The 18043-nt window shown below is 36.6% G+C and overlaps 1 long non-coding RNA gene and 1 pseudogene across 1 annotated transcript in view; one reads left to right on the top strand and one right to left on the bottom strand.

Moving 5' to 3' along the window:
* The window catches only part of LOC138705735 (uncharacterized), a 49550-nt gene extending 37390 nt beyond the window's left edge, over positions 1-12160 (bottom strand). Inside the window, exon 1 of the long non-coding RNA XR_011333741.1 lies at positions 11819-12160. This is a non-coding gene — a long non-coding RNA (uncharacterized lncRNA). The remainder of the gene's footprint in view (positions 1-11818) is intronic.
* A 5802-nt stretch (positions 12161-17962) lies between these two features.
* Positions 17963-18043, top strand: part of LOC138705730 (fatty acid synthase-like) — a 62382-nt pseudogene continuing 62301 nt past the window's right edge.

Here is an 18043-nt window from a genome sequence, read left to right on the forward strand (position 1 = left end):
CAAACTGAATTCTAACTCAGAATAAAGATATCGCTATGAAATCTTCGAATACAGTATTCCTCAAGAAACAGTAGATTTTTTGGTACCATATTTAAAAAATGAAGAAAATGACCAAAATTGGGCAAAACTGAGTCTCCTTACATGGTACAGTTAAAGTAAGCAATAATTTTTTATTCTGATTAACAATATAATAATAATAAATATAATAATAATAATAATAATAATAATAATAATAATAATAATAATAATAATAATAATAAATTTAGCCCGTACACATCCGTAAGGGCAAGGGCCTCTGTTGTAACAGGGAATTGCTCATAAGTGGGCTCCTAAGGTGAGCGAGTCCTTGGGAGCTTGGTCATATTACTGATATTTCTTCGTTTCACTGTTCCTGACTTCCCTCTTCGATCATTTCTACTATACTCATCCCCCACACTTCCTCACATCACTTCACATGAATTACACTCACTGTCGTTGAATTTCTGTCCTATCTGGTGCTTGTTGATTCATGTTTGGTGTCAGCTGCCTCCATACTTCTCTGTCTCGTGCCACTCTCGACCATTGACTTCCCGCTCTGGTTCTGAAGTAGTCCGCCCATCTGGTTTTTTGTCGTCCCACGTGCCGTCGTCCTTCTCTCGGCTCCCACATTGTGATGCGATTCGTCCATTTCTGGTGATCCATACGTGCTACATGCCCGCCCCGTTTCCATTTTAGGTTTTCTGCCCTTTCTACCACATCGCGCATTTTTATCCTTCTTCTTATTTCCTCGTTTCTGAGTCTGTCTCTTAGTGAAACATTTAGGATCTTCCTTTCCATTCTCCTTTGACAAACCTGTAGCTGTTTTTTCTGTTTTTCTGTCAAGGACCATGTTTGACAGCCATAGAGTAATGTCGGCATGACACATTTGTCTAGGATTTCAGCTTTCGTACTTGCTTTTTGCCGTTTGTCCATGAGTAGGAATTTGAGCGACCAAAATTTGTTCCATGCCAGTCCTATTGTGCGTTTGATTTCATTCTCTGTGTTCTTGTTTAGGGAGATGCTTTGCCCGAGGTACACGTACTGCTGCACATACTCAAGTGGTGATTGTAGGGTCTTGTGTTCCATTGGTCATAACTTTTGTTTTTGTGGGATTCATTGTGAGTCCTACTGTGCTGCTTACTTTGTCCACTTCAATGATCATTTCCTCTAGCATTTTTGCTGATCTTGCTATCAGAGTTATGTCATCTGCAAATCTGAGGTGTGTCAGTTTCCGCCCATCTATATTTAGTCCATGTGTGTGTTTCCATTTCAGTTTTCTAAATTGGATTAACAATAAATATATATATATATATATATATATATATATGAAATCTTAGTATAAGAGAGTGAAGTCACAGACCTCTGTAACTCAGCTGACCTGATTCACGTCTGGGAACGAGGCCTGTTATTGACTATTGAAATGATATGTTAAGGTTCAGAACCACAACAACTACGTCAAGCTCCATCCTTCATCAATACCACAAAGAAGTTACAATTTCATTAAATTTGAATGTTTATGTAATCTCGCTGTGAACATTTCAAGAAATTTTACTACGAAAGCAAAATATTTTTAAATATAGTCTGCAGTGTTTCTGGTACAGAGAAAGTAATTTGGGCATTCGGTTTGCCAACACATCAGTTGCTGTATGTACACTTTCGGAAATAAATGACCTGTCCCGATTACCAAATATCTGTACTTGAAGTAAAACTGGCAGTGTGAAAATGCCTTTTTATCTCACCCAGTGCTCTGAACTGATGGTGTCTGGTATAATCTACCTACTGCTAATATAAGTTAATTATGCTCAGAACATTATCTGGATTTTCTCCATTGTTTTCTGACATGTTAGTAAAACTGTTACTAAATATTTATCAATTTTACATATGTACATATTGACAGATAAATACACTACTGTCTATAAAAAGTGCAACACCATGAAGGAACGTAGATAGCAGTAGCGGCTGGTGGTCAAAATAATGAGTGTGCCACAATCTCTATATCTGCCTACTGTCTTAATTTGAGACTCGCCTAGTGACGAAACATGAAGTCCATACGACGTTCCTTCCTACTGCAGAACTTGTCAATTACCCTGGAGTTAAACCCCTCCATCTTGGACATCATACTCTTTTCTATTGACAGTATTGCAAGAGCAGTGAGGCGATCCTGGGACATAGTGTTCCTTAAAAACCGTTTTTATTCATTTCAAGCAAGAAAAACATCTTTCTGGCTCAGCAATGGCCATTGGTGTTGTAACCAAAATATTTAACGACTTCGTTACTTCACGGAATGCATCCTGTAAATTGTTGGAGACTATGTATTGTAACAATAGAACAGACATCTATATTATGGAAGTCAGGTTTTCCGTAAGAATTCCAAGTTGTGTCTTTAACACTCTTTTGTTCAGTATAGTATAGCTGTTGACAGCAACTTCAAGTTCGCGTTCACGAAAATTATACGAAAAATTCTAAAAAAATTTTGCTATTTAACAATTTTGTTGCGTCTAGGTAGCTTAAAGACTGGAAATGGTGAGTAGTTTCCTGAATTATACAGTCACATACTTCCTTGGCTTCAATTTTCTAGGATTCCATTTTCTGTTGCTTGCTAGCTGATTCAGGAGGAACGTCATAGGCCTACAGGTAGATGGCAGCAGCAGTCTGATATTTGAATTGCCAAATACATTGTAAATAGTTGCGAGTTCTTCCACAAACAAGCATTCTTTCGTTACGCTTTACTTTTGCAATCTCCAAGCTGTGTTGTGCTGAAGCTGACTACAGCACTTTCCCGCGTAAAAATAGCCAATCAGAGCAGTGATTTCAGCTTCGCACATGCGCATAAATGTCTACATTTTCATATGAAGTTCACAGTAGCACAACGAACCCCCTGAGGCACCAAAGAGCGAAGACTAAACACTCTATAACGCGTCATGAATATAGCCACGGGAAATTGTCAAATGGCAGATTAAATACTATGGTATTGCAAATACATTATTTGAGCAAAAATTACCACTGTGCTGTAGCACTGTAGCACATAGGGACGGGCCGCCCCTGATAGATAGACATGTGAAAATTATACTAAATATAATGCAGGGTATCACAAGCAAGTGGTAAAAATTTCAAAATGATTTTGCATCCCTGAACCCAGCAGTGCCTTCTGAACTGCCATTGTAGGCGCATAAATAGAGGGCTGTTGTGGAGCCAGACAGCAGTGTATTAGTCAAAAGGCAGTAAACTTTCTCTAAGAGTCGCTATGCCTCGTCGTGCTAAAAGGGTGCAGTATAAACAAACAACAGACTTTGAACGGGGACGAATGATTGGCCTGCGTGGAGGCAGATTTTCATATCGTGTGGGACATCATGCCTCTACAGTGATGCGAGTGGACTAAAGAGAAATGTAATAATAATCCGTGGCGCTACAGCCTGTGAAGGGCCTAGACCGACCTGCCAGCTGCTGGCCTCACGCCCACATGCCGAAGCAGAGGTGGACGATCATCCAACCAGAATGGAGGTATCGTGTGGTTAGCACGATGACCCCCCAGCCGTTATAGCTGGCATTCGCAACCGGATTTCACTACCTATCGTAGCTCCCCAAGTGCATCACGATGCTGGGTGGGCACTGGTCCCATACACTGGCTGAAATTTAATGAGAAAATTTCTTCTCCCACGAGGAGAAGAGAAACGTACACATCGAAAATCTGGCAGTGGATCACGATCTGTGACAACACCATGGGATGACAGATATCTCATCCAGATGGTAGTGATGGATCGTTCAGCTTCATCACAAGTGTTAGCACAACGGTGGAGCACTGTAACAGGTGTAGCATTGTTTGCTTCCCAGAGGGCTGGTTGCATGCACTCCATTGCGGCAGATTCCCTTGACCATAGTTCATCGATGTCTCAGGCTACAATGGGCTCATGAACACACAGAGTTGCGTGCTGATTGGCAACACGTGGTGTTTTCAGACGAATCCCGTTTCAACTTTTTGTTTGCTGATGATACAAATATGCTATTTAATTCTAATGATAAAAATGAGCTGCTAAGTACAGTCAATCAGAGCAATGGCCACCTCCAAAACTGGCTTCAGCAAAATAATTTACAACTGAATATAAGTAAGACTGTTTACATACTCTTTAACAATAGCAGCGATCAAAATTCTACTCCTATCAAAATAAATGATAAAGACATATTGGAAGTTAAAAATACAACATTTCTAGGCATCTGCATTGCCTCTGCTTTAACCTGGAACTATCATGTTGAAAAAACTATAGAAAAATTTAACCGCTATATATATGCTTTCAGAATATTAAACAAAACAACCTCTAATGAAGTTCTCAGATCTATGTATTTTGGCTATGTACGTTCCCAGATTCAGTATGGCATACCATTATGGGGCGCAACAAGCAAAATTACGGAAATTTTTAAGCTACAGAAGAAAATTATAAAAATTATGAAAAAGCACCTATAAGGTCGCAAAGTAAAGCAGTTTTTAGAGAACTCAAAATTCTGCCAGTGCCTTGTATATACATTCTAGAAACAGTGTCTTTCATCATAAAAACAAAGCAAAATTCAAATTTAATTCAGACTACCACATGTATCAAACAAGAACATCAAGTCATATCCATCTGTCCACTCATAGAATTACCACAAGTCTTAAAAGTATTTTACTTAGAGGCATAAATATGTATAATAAAATTCCAAGCTCCATAATAAGTAGTAAACAAAAGAAGTTTAAAAGCATAGTCAACAAATTGCTGCTGCATCATATGCCATATACTGTAGAGGAATTTATGTCTTTAGACCTTGAATGAAAGTACTAATAAGTAATTGTGAAGGCATATAGGTCGTTATTGCTATTAAGAACATTTAAATTATTATTATTATTATTATTATTATTATTATTATTATTATTATTATTATTATTTTTATACTATCTTAGATACAGTTCTTCTTAAATCATGTCGGCAGATGTCCTGCAATAACAATGTTACAAATTCATAAATATGTCCACCAGTATAGCATAATCAGAAACTAGATTAAGAACTAGAAATAAGATTGACGAATCCATGATTTGTAAAAATCTTTATGGTGAATAAATTACTATTACTATTACAATGACGGTCGTATACGCATTAGACGAAGTCAGGTTATGAAAGTTCATACCTTCCCTTGTGTTGGATGTTTGTAATTAACTGCTGTGAATGATGTGCAAAATAGACACATTTTAAGAAAATGTTGGTCGTCCTATAGAGGAGAAGTTAATGCTAATATTAGGGGGATGCTTATAATGTAGTCTGAGGGGCCTAAGTGCCTAGGTGTCTGCTTGGATAGAAATATAGTTTGGAAGTATTATATTATAAATAAAAATACTGAGAAAATAAAGAGCAGACTTGATATCTCACTAAAGATATGTGGGGCTGTTCAACGTCACTTTATAATGCATACCGTATGTAAAGCCTGTAATGACATCTGGATGTGAGGTGGTGCTTCTTGGAAGGATATTAATAAGAGAGATTGTTCATTGTCAGGGAGTAAGACTGATTACTAGTGGATTAAAATCAGTTCCCGTAAATGCTATGAGAATTCTGCTAAGAAAGAAAGCAATTGAAATAGATGTTCTAAAAACTGTAGGATTGTCTGGTGATAAAAAAGTCGACACAGCTTTACTGTGCTGCATGACTTTATATAGGGTGCGATCACACAAGGGGAATACCAGGAGAACAAGATGAATAAAATAAAATAAGGACAAGAAGGATGTACGGAGAACAAGAGGGAGACAAGACGAAAAGGTAGAATACACAAAATGGGGAAAGACAGGGATAACAAGGGGATACAAAGAGAATAAGGGAAATACAAGACGAAAAAGGGAATACAAAGAGAACAAAGTTAAGACATGAAGAAAAGGGGGAATACAAAAAATGGGGGAAGAAAGGATAACAAGGGGATGCAAAGAGAACAAGGGAAATACAAGAAGAAAAAGGAAATACAAGGAGAACAAGCGGAAGACATAAAAGGGGGAATATAAAAATGGGGGAAGACATGAACAAAGGGCAGACAAGAAGATAAAGGGGAAGACAAGAATAAGGGTGATAAGAGAACAAGAGAAATCAAGACGAAAAAAGGGAATACAAGGAGAGACAAGAAGAAAAGAAAAATCAGAATACAAAAATGGAGAAAGACAAGGGTAAGAAAAGGAATTCAAAGAGAACAAGGGAAATACAAGAAGAAAAAAGAATATAAAAAGAACAAAGGGGAGAAATGAAGAACAGTAAGAAAACAAGGAGAACAAGGAGAATATGCATACAAGAAGAAAAAAGGAATACAAGGAGAACAAGGGATAGACATGAAGGAAAGGGGGGACAAGGAGAACATGGGAATACAAGGGGAAGAAGGAGAATAAAAGAATAATAAGGGGAAGACAAGGAGAACAAGGGGTAGACATGGAGGGACGTGGGGACAAGGAGAACAGACAAGGAGAACAAGGGGGAGACATGGAGGAAAGGGGGACAAGGAGAACAAGGGAATACAAGGGGAATAGAAGAAGAATAAGGGGAAGGCAAAGAGAACAAGGGGGAGACATGGAGGAGAGGGAGAAGGAGAACAAGGGAATACAAGGGGAATAGAAGAAGAATAAGGGGAAGGTAAAGAGAACAAGGGGGAGACATGGAGGAAAGCGGGACAAGGAGAACAAGGGAATACAAGGGGAATAGAAGAAGAATAAGGGGAAGGCAAAGAGAACAAGGGGGAGACATGGAGGAAAGGGGGACAAGGAGAACAAGGGAATACAAGAAAAGGGAATATAAGGAGAACAAGAAGGAGACTACAAGAAGAAGAATAAGAAGGGAATACAAAAAAACAAGGGGACAAGGAGAACAAGAGAATACAAGAACAAGGAGAATACAAGAAGAAGAAGAAGAGAATACAAGCAGAACAAGGAGAATACAGGAAGAAGAAGAAGAAGGGAATAAAAGGAGAATACAAGAAGAAGAAGGGAAAACAAGGAGAACAAGGAGAATACAAGAAGAAGAAGAAGGGAATACAAGGAGAACAAGGAGAATACAAGAAGAAGAAGGGAATACAAGAAGAAGAAGAAGGGAATACAAGAAGAAGAAGAAGAAGAAGGGAATACAAGGAGAACAAGGAGAATACAAGAAGAAGAAGGGAATACAAGGAGAACAAGGAGAATACAAGAAGAAGAAGGGAATACAAGAAGAACAAGGAGAATACAAGAAGAAGAAGCAGAAGAAGAAGAAGGGAATACAAGGAGAACAAGGAGAATACAAGAAGAAGGGAATAGAAGAAGAACAAGGAGAATACAAGAAGAAGAAGAACAAGAAGAAGGGAATACACGGAGATCAAGGAGAATACAAGAAGAAGAAGGGAATACAAGAAGAACAAGGAGAATACAAGAAGAAGATGAAGAAGAAGGGAATACAAGGAGAAGAAGAAGGGAATACAAGGAGAACAAGGAGAATACAAGAAGAAGAAGGGAATACAAGAAGAACAAGGAGAATACAAGAAGAAGAAGAAGGGAATACAAGGAGAACAAGGAGAATACAAGAAGAAGAAGTGAATACAAGGAGAACAAGGAGAATACAAGAAGAAGAAGGGAATACAAGGAGAACAAGGAGAATACAAGAAGAAGAAGGGAATACAAGGAGAACAAGGAAAATACAAGAAGAAGAAGGGGATACAAGGAGAACAAGGAGAATACAAGAAGAAGAAGGGAATACAAGGAGAACAAGGAGAATACAAGAAGAAGAAGAAGGGAATACATGGAGAACAAGGAGAATACAAGAAGAAGAAGGAAATACAAGGAGAACAAGGAGAATACAAGAAGAAGGGAATACAAGGAGAACAAGGAGAATACAAGAAGAAGAAGGGAATACAAGGAGATCAAGGAGAATACAGGAAGAAGAAGAAGAAGAAGGGAATACAAGGAGAACAAGGAGAATACAAGAAGAAGAAGGGAATACAAGAAGAACAAGAAGAAGAAGAAGAAGGAGAAGGGAATACAAGGAGAACAAGGAGAATACAAGAAGAAGAAGAAGGGAACACAAGGAGAACAAGAAGAATACAAGAAGAAGAAGGGAATACAAGAAGAACAAGGAGAATACAAGAAGAAGAAGAAGAAGAAGAAGGGAATACAAGGAGAACAAGGAGAATACAAGAAGAAGAAGGGAATACAAGAAGAACAAGGAGAATACAAGAAGAAGAAGAAGAAGAAGGGAATACAAGGAGAACAAGGAGAATACAAGAAGAAGAAGGGAATACAAGGAGAACAAAGAGAATACAAGAAGAAGAAGGGGATACAAGGAGAACAAGGAGAATACAAGAAGAAGAAGAAGAAGAAGAAGAAGGGAATACAAGGAGAACAATGAGAATACAAGAAGAAGGGAATACAAGAAGAACAAGGAGAATACAAGAAGAAGATTAACGGAATACAAGGAGAACAAGGAGAATACAAGAAGAAGAAGGGAATACAAGGAGAACAAGGAGAATACAAGAAGAAGAAGAAGAAGAAGAAGGGAATACAATGAGAACAATGAGAATACAAGAAGAAGAAGAAGAAGGGAATACAAGAAGAACATGGAGAATACAAGAAGAAGAAGAAGGGAATACAAGGAGAACAAGGAGAATACAAGAAGAAGAAGGAAATAGAAGGAGAACAAGGAGAATACAAGAAGAAGAAGAAGAAGAAGAAGGGAATACAAGGAGAACAATGAGAATACAAGAAGAAGGGAATACAAGAAGAACAAGGAGAATACAAGAAGAAGATTAAGGGAATACAAGGAGAACAAGGAGAATACAAGAAGAAGAAGGGAATACAAGGAGAACAAGGAGAATACAAGAAGAAGAAGGGAATACAAGGAGAACAAGGAGAATACAAGAAGAAGAAGGGAATACAAGAGGAACAAGGAGAATACAAGAAGAAGAAGAAGGGAATACAAGGAGAACAAGGAGAATACAAGAAGAAGGGAATACAAGGAGAACAAGGAGAATACAAGAAGAAGGGTATACAATGAGAACAAGGAGAATACAAGAAGAAGAAGAAGAAGGGAATACATGGAGAACAAGGAGAATACAAGAAGAAGAAGGGAATACAAGGAGAACAAGAAGAATACAAGAAGAAGAAGGGAATACAAGGAGAACAAGGAGAATACAAGAAGAAGAAGGGAATACAAGAAGAAGAAGGGAATACAAGGAGATGAAGGAGAATACAAGAAGAAGAAGGGAATACAAGAACAAGGAGAATACACGAAGAAGAAGAAGAAGAAGAAGGGAATACAAGGAGAACAAGGAGAATACAAGAAGAAGAAGAAGGGAATACAAGGAGAACAAGGAGAATACAAGAAGAAGAAGGGAATACAAGGAGAACAAGGAGAATACAAGAAGAAGGGTACACAAGGAGAACAAGGAGAATACAAGAAGAAGAAGGGAATACAAGAAGAACAAGGAGAATAAAGAAGAAGAAGAAGGGAATACAAGGAGAACAAGGAGAATACAAGAAGAAGAAGGGAATACAAGGAGAACAAGGAGAATACAAGAAGAAGAAGGGAATACAAGGAGAACAAGGAGAATACAAGAAGAAGAAGGGAATACAAGGAGAACAAGGAGAATACAAGAAGAAGGGAATACAAGAAGAAGAAGGGAATACAAGGAGATGAAGGAGAATACAAGAAGAAGAAGGGAATACAAGAACAAGGAGAATACACGAAGAAGAAGAAGAAGAAGAAGAAGAAGAAGAAGAAGGGAATACAAGGAGAACATGGAGAATACAAGAAGAAGAAGGGAATACAAGGAGAACAAGGAGAATACAAGAAGAAGAAGAAGAAGAAGAAGGGAATAAAAGGAGAATACAAGAAGAAGGGAACACAAGGAGAACAAGGAGAATACAAGAAGAAGAAGGGAATACAAGAAGAACAAGGAGAATACAAGAAGAAGAAGAAGAAGAAGGGAATACAAGGAGAACAAGGAGAATACAAGAAGAAGAAGAAGAAGAAGAAGGGAATACAAGGAGAACAAGGAGAATACAAGAAGAAGAAGGGAATAGAAGGAGAACAAGGAGAATAGAAGAAGAAGAAGAAGAAGAAGGGAATAAAAGGAGAATACAAGAAGAAGGGAATACAAGGAGAACAAGGAGAATACAAGAAGAAGAAGGGAATACAAGAAGAACAAGGAGAATACAAGAAGAAGAAGAAGAAGAAGAAGAAGAAGGAAATACAAGGAGAACAAGGAGAATGCAAGAAGAAGAAGAAGAAGAAGGGAATACAAGGAGAACAAGGAGAATACAAGAAGAAGAAGAAGAAGAAGAAGAAGGTAGAACAAGGAGAATACAAGAAGAAGAAGAAGAAGGGAATACAAGGAGAACAAGGAGAATACAAGAAGGGAATACAAGGAGAACAAGGAGAATAGAAGAAGAAGAAGAAGGAGAAGAAGAAGAAGAAGAAGAAGAAGAAGAAGAAGGGAATACAAGGAAAACAAGGAGAATACAAGAAGAAGAAGGGAATACAAGAAGAACAAGGAGAATACAAGAAGAAGAAGAAGAAGAAGAAGAAGAAGAAGAAGAAGGTTATACAAGGAGAACAACGAGAATACAAGAAGAACAAGGGGAAGACAAGGAAAACAAGAGGAATACAAAAAAAGGAATACAAGGGGGAGACATGATAAAAAGGGAAGTATTCCCCTCCCTACCATAAATGGAATGTAGAAAATTTTCAGTTTATGGCGCTATTTTATCAATATCTTTTAAAAAACAATAATTATAATTTTTTTCCCCTGGTTCAGGTTCTGGCTGATATGTACATCTATTATCAGGCTGTACATCTCACTTGACGATATGTGTCAGAGGAAGAACAATTGTTTGTATGCATCTGAAGTCTGACTAGTGTAATAGGTAGTTAGTATGCAATGGAGGGGGAAGGAACTGGCCACCCTACCCCATTATCTCCTGGCCTAGTTGCCTCATAAGTGGTGCTTGTCGGTATCTGCGGTTCAGACCTGTCTTCGGACAGTTGACTAAACAACAATTATATTTTGATCTTACAATGTCTTTGTAAATGAGGTAATTTTTCTTTTTAACAAAACAATGAAATTTAAAATGTTTTAATAGCAAACATTAAAGAATTCATTTCAAGGAAGGACTATAGCGAAAATGAAATTTTATACATTTTTCGAGATTCAGTTTTCTTTTTAGGCACACATACATATATATCTTAACAACCTAATAGAGTTATCAAAATTTGGCTTGCATCCTACATTTATTTTTTAAATACTTTTTTAAAGAGGGCAGATTTTTTAAATTCTCATACAAATTTCATTCAATCAGTGTGGATATAGGGCCACTGCTGTGTTAGGAAGAGAACTCTCCATTAATTTGCTTTTAATAATCTAAGATGACAAAGAAAAAAATTAAATTGTGAAATAACCGCTGCATGTTTTAAAAATTATTTTATTTATACATTTTTTAGAAGTTGGAGATTCAGAAAATAATTCCTGCATAAAATTGTTAAGTGTGGTATAGTGAATATACAGAAAAAAATCCAGATTCTTAGCTACAAAATTGTAGAAGCCTTAGTGATTTGGATGAAGAGAAATACACAAAATATTATATTGGAGAAAAATGACTTTAAAGTTGACACTTCAAGAGCACGGAACTTTACAGAACTTTAATTATTACGTCATTAGAAGAGTTTCCAGTCATCTTATGCACTTGAAACTTTGTAAACATGTAGAGTAGGGTGTTAGGTATATTTTCTTTATAGGCCCCACTTAAATAACAATAACAGCTACATTTAATTATACTAACCGACACGAGATAGAGAGATAAGCATGGTGCCATTCCAAAATACTGACGAAGAATGTTATCATGTGAATCCGCTACAGAGCATGGACTTCGCACCAATAAGAGTCAGCCCATCCTTTCTTTGGGGCACAGTACACAGCCCTGCAACATAAATAAGAATCGAAGTCCAGATTCGCTCCTTTATTGTTTTATTAGACGTTCATAAATGGCAGAAATTGTGTGTGTCAGTACTCTAAAATGTATATTATGAATCTGACTCATTTTCTTCGAAAGTTTAGAAATGGTACTTACATCTTCATTTACTTGAAGTCTTCAATTGTAAGTAGTCCACATCTTTATGATATGAATTAGGTACAATTAATTTCATTTTTAAAATTTTTAAGGATAATGACGACACCAATGTAACATAATTGTATCAGGAATGGTGAAAAATAACGTATAAGTGGGCTTATAGGTATTAAAGTGTTTGTTGGTTTGTAATATGCAAGTGCTATGTGTCATTAAGGGCTAAAGGGACTTATCCCAGAGGTGTTTATAAAGAAAATTTTATTACCGCACAAATCACCATCGAAATTACCAGTGTGACATTGATTATTATTATTATTGTTATTATTTTAAATATTAAATGAAATATCAGAATCGGGAAATAATATTAATGGGAATAATTCTAGATTTCAACTGCTCATAACTGTTATTTAAAGACTGGTGATTCCGATTCAGTACTTCACTAGCTTTTTAAGCTCTCTATATACATAGAGCATAATATTTAACCATGCCAATAAATATCAAGAAGACAGTCCACAGGAGGATAACGCCACAGCACCAAAGAATAATTATTCTAAGATACTTATGGCTCTGAAAGGTTAATTTTTTACATTACTTCTATACAGTTCTGCTGTAATTGTTTATATTAATTTATTTGTACTTTGTAATTATTTCAATTAGGCCTACTGTAACTTAATAAGTTAGAAATTACTAATCTTACTTATATATAGAACTTACTAATCTTTTTCATGTTATGGAGAATATATCAGACCAAAAATTGTAAAGTTTACTCATTTTATGTGTCAATCTTTTTCCATATTTGAATGTTTAAAAATAAGTATTTATCTTAAGATAAAAAAATTAATAAGCTATTCTTATTGGTTCATTACTAACATGCAGTAAAACTTTTGTGTAGATCAAACAAAATTTATGGACACTTCACCATTTTTTTACTGAAAATTGGTGTGAGTCATCTGCAAAAAATACCAGTACCAGTAGTTGATGTAAAAAATATTGTTGGTTCATTGAAATTCCCATTGTGTTATGCTTCCTGGACCAGTTCCTAAGACATAATAATAATAATAATAATAATAATAATAATAATAATAATAATAATAATAATATATTATATTTCACTTTAGCTGTTGGAGTTAAGGCCATACGGCCTTCCCTGCCATTCAACCAGCAAAATGTATACATAAGCACATACGAATAAAGTTAACAAGATACGAAAATTGAGGCCTTGAAGTAACAAAGGTGCTAAGTGCCAAAAATAATTCTGAATTATTTCAGAACAGTGATGTTACATACCAGTACCATGTGAAGTATTGTCCAGCTTCATGTAGGCGTACTGAACTGCTTAGATCCCTTAAAGGTCTCTTGTATCATGTCAGCAGATGTCCTGCAATAACAAAGCTGCAAATTCATAAATATGTCCATGGTATAATCAGAAACTAGATTAAGACTTAGAAATAAGATTGACGAAGCCATGATTTGTAAAGATCTTTATGGTGAATAAATTACTACTACTACTACTACTATTACTACTACTACTACTACTACTACTACTACTACTACTACTACTTGACACTTCCCCAGTTGGTATGCAGGTTTAACCTGAAATGATACATAGCACATGTCATCCTCCTTCCGTCTTACTTTCAAGTTCTGAGTCTTTATGGTTGTGTGATGTTCGTTGGTTGAATATTCACCTAACTCCATTCCTTTAAATTTTATGAAGACTAATAGAAGTTTTAATCCAGACATTTAGCATACCTCTGATTGAGGTTGTGCCTGATATGTGCATCTGCTATCAGACAGTACATCTCACTTGACAATATGTGTCAGAGGAAGAACAATTGTTTGTATGCATCTGAAGTCTGATTAGTAAAATATGTTTCTAGTCACTGATGTGACACCCTATCACATTACCGTATCTCCTGGCGTAGTTGCCTTATTGGTGTCACTTGAGATTCAAACCTGTCGTGTATTTGTTCCACACTAACATTACTCTCAGACACAATTTTCTGGAACTGATTAATAAACTGATCCGCGGACACTTCGTCAGCACTCCGTTGTTCACCGGCCAAGTCTAGTTTTCAGATTCCATGTCTCTCTTTGAATCTGCTAAGCCACCCAACGAAAAATCCACACTCACCTTGCAGTTTCATTTTCTGGTGCAGTTCCTTGACTTTTTCTTGTAGCATCGGCCCAGAAATGCACATTTCCTCAGATCTTTTAATTGCGAACCATTCATATAGAACACGATCAAATTCTTCGCAGTGGATGTAATTTTCCGATTTTCCGCAACTTTCGTAGATTCAGTGTTACTTATGAATCACTGAAGTTGACTGCCTTGTTTCTTTATTGTATTCGTCCATTAATTTGGATCTTGTAGCCCCGACACCCCGCTTCTTTGTTCATAATGTGCTACACGTCGGATCATCATCTGGGCTTACAGGTCCATCACCCCGCCATGATGTTCAAATCTCGACGCGATGTTCCGAGATGGCGCGTGTCTCGTGTGGAGCGAGATGTAGCGTGAGAACGCGATAGATGGAGGAGTCTACAGTCGCATGGCTGTTGTGGTGGGGGTAGAGGGGAAGGATAGAATACGTGTTTTGAAATTTACCCTGGATCTACTAATCCTCTGTATATTTTTTCGAGTAATTCAAGTTCAAGCTTTTGCTTCAGTGTGAGGACGTTCCTCTTACGTTTAGCGGTGGTAGCCATGAATCACACGAATGAAACTTTTACGCGCTATAGGAACAGAGAATTTCACACTTTCATATTTAGACTCATCCAACATCCCCTCGAAACGGGCGAGTTCAAGTGGTAAATTTAGACATCGTCTTTGTGTGATCTGTGTCTCTGTGTTCGTTGCTCTTTGCATTGTTTGTAAGACCCAAGATAACGTCTTTGGCAACTTACCTGAGCTACTCCCAGGAACATAACGGCGTTTTGTCTGTTTTCAGGCGTAAACAATTTAAAGAGTAAACACAATATACAGCATGTGCGAACCACGAAAAACACTCATATCTTTGTCCGATTCTTCCCTTTCGCATGAATGACTTTTTTTTGCCTTAGCCAAAAGTGCCGTTGTTTTGGTATTGCCGGATACGAGGGATTTTATTGTATTCAATGATTTCATGTTACATCCTTTTTCCGGGGAGGTCTTCAATTAAGTAGTGATTTACGAAAGTAAACCAATCAATTTTTCAACGACCAGCTGCCACTGATACTGCATTCAAAATTATGTCGACCCTTTCTAAGGCCATGAAAATATCCTGAATTGTGGAAAGAGAAGAGTTATTGTTTCTTACCGGTCATGAATAGTTTTTCACGAGAGCCGAGAAATTATGCTGAATAGTGGTAACTAGCTTTTGATAATGGATTTTTTTAGCGGACATGTCCCTATCTCCAAAATGTTGGTTGTCTGCAATTTTGACATGGTGCAAAAAGATAAAAAAAAAAAGCACTAGCCTACATTAATCGCCTTGAATTTCTTACCTTCAAGGGCGGTTTTTTTGGGGGGGGGGGAGAGGAAGTGGAGGCCAGGTCTAAATGTAGCATTACAATTTTGCTCTGAACCATTTGAAGTAATCTATCTATCAGGCGTTTACGACAAAATTTCGTACTGTCATATGTTTGGGTTTCTCCCGGATATATAATATCATCATACAGCCTACCTAAAGTAATATTTTCATGTGTAAAATTCGAGAGTGCACGCCTCTGATTGAGGCCAGATAAGGCATGGCCGCCAGGTGACGTCATGGTTGCCATGGTTACCATTGAAGGTCACTAGACTAAAAGCATGGGGTACACAGTTGTCAGTTACAGGGGCTGTGCATTCGTGAAGTTGCTTCCCACGGTATTTATTATAATAATGGTTTCATCATCAGTTTGAATGTGGTGAAGAGATAAGATTGTGTTAAATTTGTCGTGTTTTTGTAGATGGATATTCCTGGTGAAACAAATAGTGCAGATACGTATAGTTTCTAGTTTGCTGCAGATTCTCATTTCAAGGAGAAGGTGTGTGGTAGTCGTGAATTTCAAGATCTGAACAACTTGGACCAAAATTATTGTTGCTACAAAAGGATAGAGGTACTGAAATAGATCATATCACTGTTCATGGTATAATAATCATAAATGATTTTGTGGAAACACTGGGAAGGGGAAATTATTTTGCTGGCCATGTAATGTCACTGCTAACTAATAGGGTGCAGTAAGTTTAAGGATCTGAAGACTTAAAAAAACTTATTTAGATTTCATTTAAAATCTCATCTGTCGTTTGAAGTAAATGCTCAACATCTGTGACATACTTAACGAGCACAATAAATCCCCTTCGGAGAATGAAGATTGATATCATGAGAGCTTAGGGTTACACGTGAACGAATTCCTTATGCAGTGGCAGAGTTCCACTAATTTGTTGTCAATGTTTCAAATGGCAGTGTTATCTTCAACCCATGGTCTAGATGTAACATAGCTGCGTCGTAAACGAGAGGCTGTGAGTTCAAGACTCCGCTCTGTTTTTTTTTTTTGTGAGGGGGGGTTGATTTGTTTTCTGTTTGTTTTTAGACAAAATGTTATAAATTATTTGATAATTGTTCAGAATAGCTACACCAAAGATGAAAATTGTTTCACTGCATTCTGACACATATTATATACCGGTAGGCTATCATGTGTTGATAATAAAATATAGCTATGGGCCTTCATCTCATAGACGCCAATGAAGAAAAAGAAAATTGTGCGTTCTTTAGTGTAGGCCTAGCTTTTCTGGAAAAATACCAATAATTTATAATACATTGCTCTCTTAAATTGACTGAGCATATTGGGATTTAAATTAATTGCTTTCCCAAAAAGCTATTAAATATTTCATATACAACAATTTTTATCTCGAAGAGGAACAAAAACGAGCAAAATTGTATTAAAATTTTTAGTTTGAAATCTATAAAAAAAATACTGTCTTAATGGTTATAAATACGTCAGATTTTATCTCGTGTGAACCAAGCACTGTCCGAAGAACTTTGATAAATACACGCTACAGGAGATTGGTATTTTTTTTTTTTTTTTTGTGTGTTTAAGACTACATTGTGAATTATACAATATCGAGTTGGAAAATTGAACATGTGTTAAAAATAGTGTAGCCATGTTACTAACATGCGCTTGAACTCTGATTTTGTAGTTCTATAGTATCATACCTACAATATTAATCATGAGCCACCCTTGCTTACTTCACACTTGGCTTAATGTATTATTAATAAATGTATTATGTAATTAGCAATTATATATTTACATAAATACTGGTATATATATATATATATATATATATATATATATATATATATATATATATTTTTTTTTTTTTTTAAGCCTACACGTCCAAATTTCATAATCTATCACTATTATTTAATAAAATCTTGTACCAGCATGAATTATTCTCCATTCACAATATATTCGTAGTTAAAACCAAGGTATACTTACCAGTACACAAACTGTAACCATAAAAAATAATAATACGTACTTCACTTTTAATTCCCAAAAATTGAACTCCATTCAAATGTTGCGGGATATAAAAACATAATACGAAGTACCGCATCTCATCTATGAGAATAGATAGTAACCATGGCCACCTCTGAATAACCTATGCAACAATGTTTTGATGTGGTCCAGACCCTTTGATACAAATGTTCTCGATAATGATTATTTTCCGTTTTTTAATTTTTCTTTAGTTTTCCTTCTCTGCGTTGTGTTTTGTACTCTGTTTAATTTTTCCGCTTCTTTCCCTTTGAATGTCCAATTTTAACCAAGTAATTAGTATTAATGATTAAATTAGTGTGAACACCATTTTATTGCAAGCCATTGATTCAGAGAAGCTGGGGCATGGGTAGGTTCGGCAACGCTGAGTGGTGGCGGGGGTTTCTAAAGTGATATTGATGTAATTGTGCTTGCTCATTGCTTTCG

This window comes from Periplaneta americana, chromosome 9 (assembly GCF_040183065.1).
Source record: "Periplaneta americana isolate PAMFEO1 chromosome 9, P.americana_PAMFEO1_priV1, whole genome shotgun sequence".
NCBI classification, from domain to species: domain Eukaryota; kingdom Metazoa; phylum Arthropoda; class Insecta; order Blattodea; family Blattidae; genus Periplaneta; species Periplaneta americana.